Raw genomic sequence first — 6,681 nt, forward strand, 5'->3', positions numbered from 1 at the left:
CTGCCTTTTGGTGTCCAGAGAGCGGGAAGAGGCCCATCAGCAGCTTAGCTTCCCTGCTGGTGAGTCTGGTGGAGGCTGCTGCTGGAGCTGAGGTCGGTGGATGTAGGAGCAGCTCTCTTGTGTCTCAGAGGGTTGTGGCGCTCAGGGGTCAGCCCGTCCTCCAGGGGCACCGTTACCCCATCACTGCCTGCACGAGACGGAGCTCTTGCAGCGGCTCACTGACGGGGGGGACCGCTGGCAACGGTCCTTTCCCCCGTCGCCTCCTCACCTGCACCAAACTGTGACCTCAGCCTCTTTCCTGCTGCCGCACATGCAGTAAGTGATGTTTTCATCTGCGATGAGCTCCCGTGGACGAAACAAGAGATTCTTCTTTTTTAAAATGGTTGAGGGGAAAGGGAAGCAAATGCTGCCGCAGCCTTGGGGGAGGGAGGAGGTACGACGTCATTGGCGAAAATACTTGTACTGGTTCCAACTTCCAGGTCTATTCCGGCTGCGCAGTTGAGAGAAAGCACATCTAACTTTCATGGGCTGATGTGTGAGCAGAAGTGATGTTTTATTTATTTATTTATTTATTGTCCTTTTAGGGCTGAACCTGAGGCATATGGAGGTTCCCAGGCTAGGGGTCTAATCAGAGCTGTTGCTGCCCGCCTGTGCCAGAGCCACAGCCACGCCAGATCCGAGCCTCATCTGCAACCTGCACCACAGCTCCCAGCAATGCTGGATCCTTATCCCACTGAGAAAGGCCAGGGATTGAACCCGCAACCTCATGGTTCCTAGTCAGAATCGTTTCCCCTGTGCCACGATGGGAACTCCGGAAGTGATGTGTTTTAAGTTTGAAGAGCCAGTGCATGGTTTTCCTCACTTCTCACCCTTTTTATGGCAGTTGATGATGTCTCAGAAAGTGGACGTTCCACTGGCCCCTGTCACAGTGTGAGGAGGGAGATGGTCCGGGGTGCTCGGCTGACTTCTGAGCGACATAGGACGCCGCCTTCCGGGGTGAATGGAGGAGTGTGGTTTTCTCCTGTAGTTGTTAAGTATGTCGAAGCACCTGAGGCTTGTTTTGGGTTTTTGTTGTTGTTTTGCTTTTTAGAGCTGCACCCTTGGCATGTGGAAGTTCCCAGGCTAGGGGTGGAATCGGAGCTACAGCTGCCAACCTCCACCACAGCTACGGCAATTTGGGCTCTGAGCAGTGTCTGTGACCCACACCACAGCTCAGATCCCTAACTTACTGAACGAGGCCAGGGATTGAGACCCACATCCTCATGGATACTAGTGGGATTGTTTCTGCTGTGCCATAGTGGGAACTCCCTAGTTAAATTGTTTTAAATCAGGTAGCTAGATGAGAAGTTGTTTCTGAGGTTGCATAGGCTTGCACAAGAAAGGGATTCACCTCTAATTGGGAAAATAATCTTTAAAAACTTAGGAAATCCTCTGTAAGCTATAGCTGAAGTGATTAATGTGTCACTCTTGTGCAGTGGCCATGTTTTGTTACTTTCCACAGTGTCCAGGACTTATTTCACAAACATTTGAACAGGCTCACATCTCAGAGGAAGTGCTCTGTAGTAAATCATTAATAAGCCAGTGCTGTTTTCTTTTAATTGAATGATAGGAAGAGATTCATTGCTGACAACTGAAAATACCTAGGGTCCATCTTCCCCGGGACTAGCCAGGTCTTAATGCAGCTCCCTTATCAGTGCGTTTAGAAGAGATACACGTTGTGGTACTTCAACAAATAAGTGTTTTTAGGTTCAAGTGATGGGATTTTGCTTCCTTTTAATCAAAATCTTGTTCCACTTAGTAAATACTTAGAGACTGACTTCCAGAGGGCTTGTACCTACTGAATTGAACAACAGTGATCATAGTCTAAAATGTAAAATGGTGAATTTGTAGGAAAAAATGATTTGCTTAAAGGAAGACTGATGATATATTTGCCCTTTTGAAAAGGGCTTACATTGTTTTTACTTGCTAACTCACTTTCTTCCCTACCCTTGCCTTCCGTGTTAAAATTGTGATAATGGGTAATGTTTTTGTTTGTCTTTAGGGCTGTACCTTCTGCATATGGAGGTTTCCAGGCTAGGGGTCCAATCGGAGCTGTAGCTGCCAGCAATGCCAGAGCCACAGCAACGGGGGATCCGAGCAAACTGAAGACCTTTTTGAGCTCATTAAAAGCACTTTTTTACCCCCACTTTTTAGGGCTGCACCTGCGGCATGTGGCGGTTCCCAGGCTAGGGATCAAACCCAAGCTACAGCTGCCAACCTACACCACAGCCACAAGCAACTCAGGATCCGAGCTGCATCTGCGACCTACACCACAGCTCACCACCACGCTGGATCCTTAACCTGCTGATCGAGGCCAGGTATTGAACCTGCAACCTCATGGTTCCTAGTCAGATTCATTTCTGCTGCACCACACCCAGAACTCCTAAAAGCACTTTTTAGCAGCTTTAGTGAGATATAACGCACATACCACATAATTCACACGTTTGAGGTACACAGTTCATTGGGTTTTGGTGTGATACATTTTTTTTCTTTTGGCCATGCCCAGGGCTTACAGCAGTGTCAATGCCAAATCGTTAACTGCTAGGCCACCAGGGGACTCTCTATGCATTATTAATTTTTAAAATTGTAGTAAAATATTCATAACAAAATTTGTCATCTCAACCCCCCCCCTTTTTTTTTTTTTTTTTTTGCTTTTTGCTTTTTATTGCCGTACTAGTGACCTATGGAAGTTCTCAGGCTAGGGGACTAATTGGAGCTACAGCTGACGGCCACAGCCATAGCAACTTAGGATCTAAGCTATGTCTGTGACCTACACCACAGCTCAAGGCAATGCCAGATCCTTAACCCACTGATTGAGGCCAGGGATCGATCTTGCATCCTCATGGATCTTAGTCGGGTTCGTTGACCAATGAGCCATGAAGGGAACTCCCAACTGAACCTTTTTTTTTTTTGGCTTTTGTCTTTTTTGTTGTTGTTGTTGTTATTGTTGCTATTTCTTGGGCCGCTCCTGCGGCATATGGAGGTTCCCAGGCTAGGGGTTGAATCGGAGCTGTAGCCACCGGCCTACGCCAGAGCCACAGCAACGCGGGATCCGAGCCGCGTCTGCAACCTACACCACAGCTCATGGCAACGCCAGATCATTAACCCACTGAGCAAGGGCAGGGACCGAACCCGCAACCTCATGGTTCTTAGTCAGATTCGTTAGCCACTGCGCCACGACGGGAACTCCCTGAACCATTTTTTAAGCATACAATTCAGCCAGTGGCATTCATTCCATTTACAATACTGTGCACCTGTCACTAGGAGTGCAATTCTTTATCTGTGTTCAGATACAGTGATTCTTTCCCACTTAAATGGTGTTCTTGAAGTTATTTTTATTTATGTTAAAATAATGCTGAATTTTAAAATAATCTATGTTTTGGTTTGGAAAGAGACAACAAAATACTGACAGGCAACTGCCACACACACAAGGCCTTATATGCAGAATATCTATATTCTGTGCTTGTGAAAAAAATAACTGGTTTGGTGTTTCTAACAAATGTCATAAACTTTATTTTTGTCATTGGAATTTCGTGTCTAAATGAGAGGAGAAGGTTTCAGGCTGCAATTTGCCAACAACTTTCTAAAAATTAACGTGTGGATAATTTTTGTTCCCCCAAAATGAAAAAGTAATCAAATATAAGCATCACTCTACAGTCTCTTCTTTTGTTTTGTCTTTTCAGGGCCACACCCGTGGCTTACAGAAGTTCCCAGGCTAGGGGGTCAAATCAGAGCTGCAGCTGCCACAGCCACAGCAATGCCGATCTGAGCCAGATCTGACCTGTACCACAGCTCACGGCAACGCCAGATCCTTAACCCACTGAGTGAGGCCAGGGATCAAACCTGCCTCCTCATGGTTCCTAGTCGGATTCATTTCCACTGAGCCATGATGGGAACTCCTGCAGTCTCTTTTAAGTGTTGGTCTTTCAAGTTCTAGAGACATCTTGATATATTATGTAAGAATAAGTAAATGAAAGTCATAATGATAAGTAAAAGCAACTTCTATTCAGGTGAAGAGTAGTCTTTGGAGGATTTTGCAGATTTATCACCTAGTCGGTGTTTCTCATTAACTTGCACTTTAATTTCACAATTGCTGGTACTCCCAGCCTTTGGCAATTATTTTTGGGTATAAAACTGTAGGAGTCTCCACTGTGGCTCAGCAGGTTAAGAAGGTGACTAGTTATCATGAGGATGCTGGTTTGATCCCTGTCCTCGTTCAGCGGGTTAAAATGTCCTGCGTTGCCACGAGCTGCATTGTGGGCCCCAGACGCAGCTGGGATCTGGTGTTACTGTGGCCGTGGCCTAGGCCGACTGCTGAAACTCCGGTTGGATCCCTAGCCTGGGAACCTCCATATGCTGCAGGTGCAGCCCTAAAAAGAGTGAATGAATGAATAAGTAAATAAAAAACAGCCTGTGGTTAAGAAAAAACACCCATGAAAGTGAAAGGTGTCAAAAATACCTTAGCAGTTCCCCTTTTGCTGATGGTAAGCTGACCAAATGAATCATTTGTGAACTGAGAATATTTACGCACGTTCATTCAATAACTGATCACAGGCTCTTGCACAGATTACACCGATATTTTTGAAAGTGAAAAAAATGAGGCAGGCACTGCCTTGGGTAATTTGAATCCCCAGAACCTCTTCGCAATCACCTGGCGGTTTGCAAAAGACCTGCAGGATGCGTGATGTGGGCTGCGGGTTGAGTTCTTCTCCGCCCTCTCGACTGCAGCTTCGGGTTGTGATGACTCAGCCTCGGGCGGGTAGGAGAAGCCAGCCTGGTTTGCCCCAGATCACCTGTGGATCACTCATGTCACCCTGTATATGAGGGACCTGGAGTTTCAACATCATCCCTGTTGAAATGGCTGTGCCTTCCGCCTGGGCCAAGCTTATTTCAGGCACAGTTCCTCTTCAGCAGAAGCTTTTTATGTATTTATGTATGTATTTATTTTTTATTAAAGTATTTGGTTAGTTTCTGGTGTAAAGTCATATGCAGTTATACATGTGTATTTTTCCATATTCTTTTCCATTATTGCTTGTTATAGGATATTGACTATAGGTCCCTGTGCTGTAAGGTGGGGCCTTTGTGGTTCACCCATCCTGTATAAAATAGTATCATCTGTCAGTCCCATATTCCAAATCCATCCCTTCCCTGACCCCCTCCCCTTTGGCAACCACAGGTCTTTATATCTGTGAATCTGTTTTTGTTTCCTAAATAAGTTCACTTGTTCTATTTTAGCTTCTACATATAAGTGACATCATATGGTATTTGTCTTTCTGCATTACTGCACTTAGTATGATAACCTCTGGGTTCATCCATGTTGCTGCAGATGGCATTATTTCATTCTTTAATGGTTAAGATTCCGTGTGTTAATATTATATATATGTACACATTATGTCTTCTTTATCCACTCACCTGCTGACGGCTGCTTAGGTTGCCTCCACGTCTCGGCTATTGTGAATAGTGCTGCCCTCAGCTTCTTTCACAGAGAGCTGCACAGCTTTCCTTTGAAGGGTATTGAAATGTCTGTATGAGAGTTTCTCTTGCAATGAGTATGTATGTCTGTGTGTGTGTTTAGAGGATGATGAGGAACTAATGTGGTGGATCCCAAAGCTGACGCTGGTCACTATCTGAGAGCGAGTGGAGCATAATTGTTACGAGTGGGCTCTGGGGGGTTTCGCATGTGGCTCAGTGGTAGCAAACCCCACTAGGATCCATGACGATGCGGGTTCAACCCCTGGCCTTGCTCAGTGGGTTAAGGATCCAGCGTTGCCATGAGCGGTGGTGTAAGTCACAGACGCAGCTCAAATCCTGAGTTGCTGCAACTGGTATAAGCTGGCAGCTCAGCCCTGATTCACCCCCTAGCCTGGGAACCTCCATATGCCAAGGGTTATGCCAAAGACAAAAAAAAAAAAAAGTGGAACCAGATTGTTTGGGTTTGAGTCCTGGCTCTGCCGCTTTGTACCTTGTGACCTTAATCTCCGTGTCTCGTCTCATTTTACAAATAGGAATTACTGGCATCCCTGTTGTGGCGCACCGGAAATGCATCTGACTAGCATCCATGAGGACGCAGGTTCAATCCCTGGCTTTGCTCAGTGGGTTAAGGATCTGGCATTGCTGTGATAGGTTGCAGACGCTGCTCAGATCTGTCGTTGCTGTGGCTGTGGTGTAGGTTGGCGACCACAGCTCCAATTCATTTCCGCTGAGCCTTGAAGGGAGCGCCTAATTTAAAGTTTTCGATGGAGTTCCCATGGTGGCTCAGTGGAAGCGGATCTGACTAGGAAACATGAGGTTTCGGGATCAATCCCTGGCCTAGTGGACTGCTGTTGCATGAGTTTGATCCCTAGCTCAGGAATTTCCACGTGTCCTGGGTGCCCCTCCCCCCAAAACCCAACAGCGTATAGTTGCTATATAAATTATTAGGGGATTTCTCTCGTGGCTCAGTGGGTTAAGGATGTGGCATTGTCACTGCAGTGGTGGTGGTTTGATTCCTGGCTCCTAGAACTTCGGCATGACGTGGGTGCAGCCAAAAAAGAAAATATTATTAGGAAGATTTTTTTTTTTTGGTACTAAATCTTCAAAAACTCGGTATGTATTTTACACTTAGAACTCAGCTCAAATTCGAATTAGCCACGTTTCAAGTAC

The sequence above is a fragment of the Sus scrofa genome, chromosome 18 (genome assembly GCF_000003025.6).
Source record: "Sus scrofa isolate TJ Tabasco breed Duroc chromosome 18, Sscrofa11.1, whole genome shotgun sequence".
Taxonomy (NCBI): Eukaryota; Metazoa; Chordata; class Mammalia; order Artiodactyla; family Suidae; genus Sus; species Sus scrofa.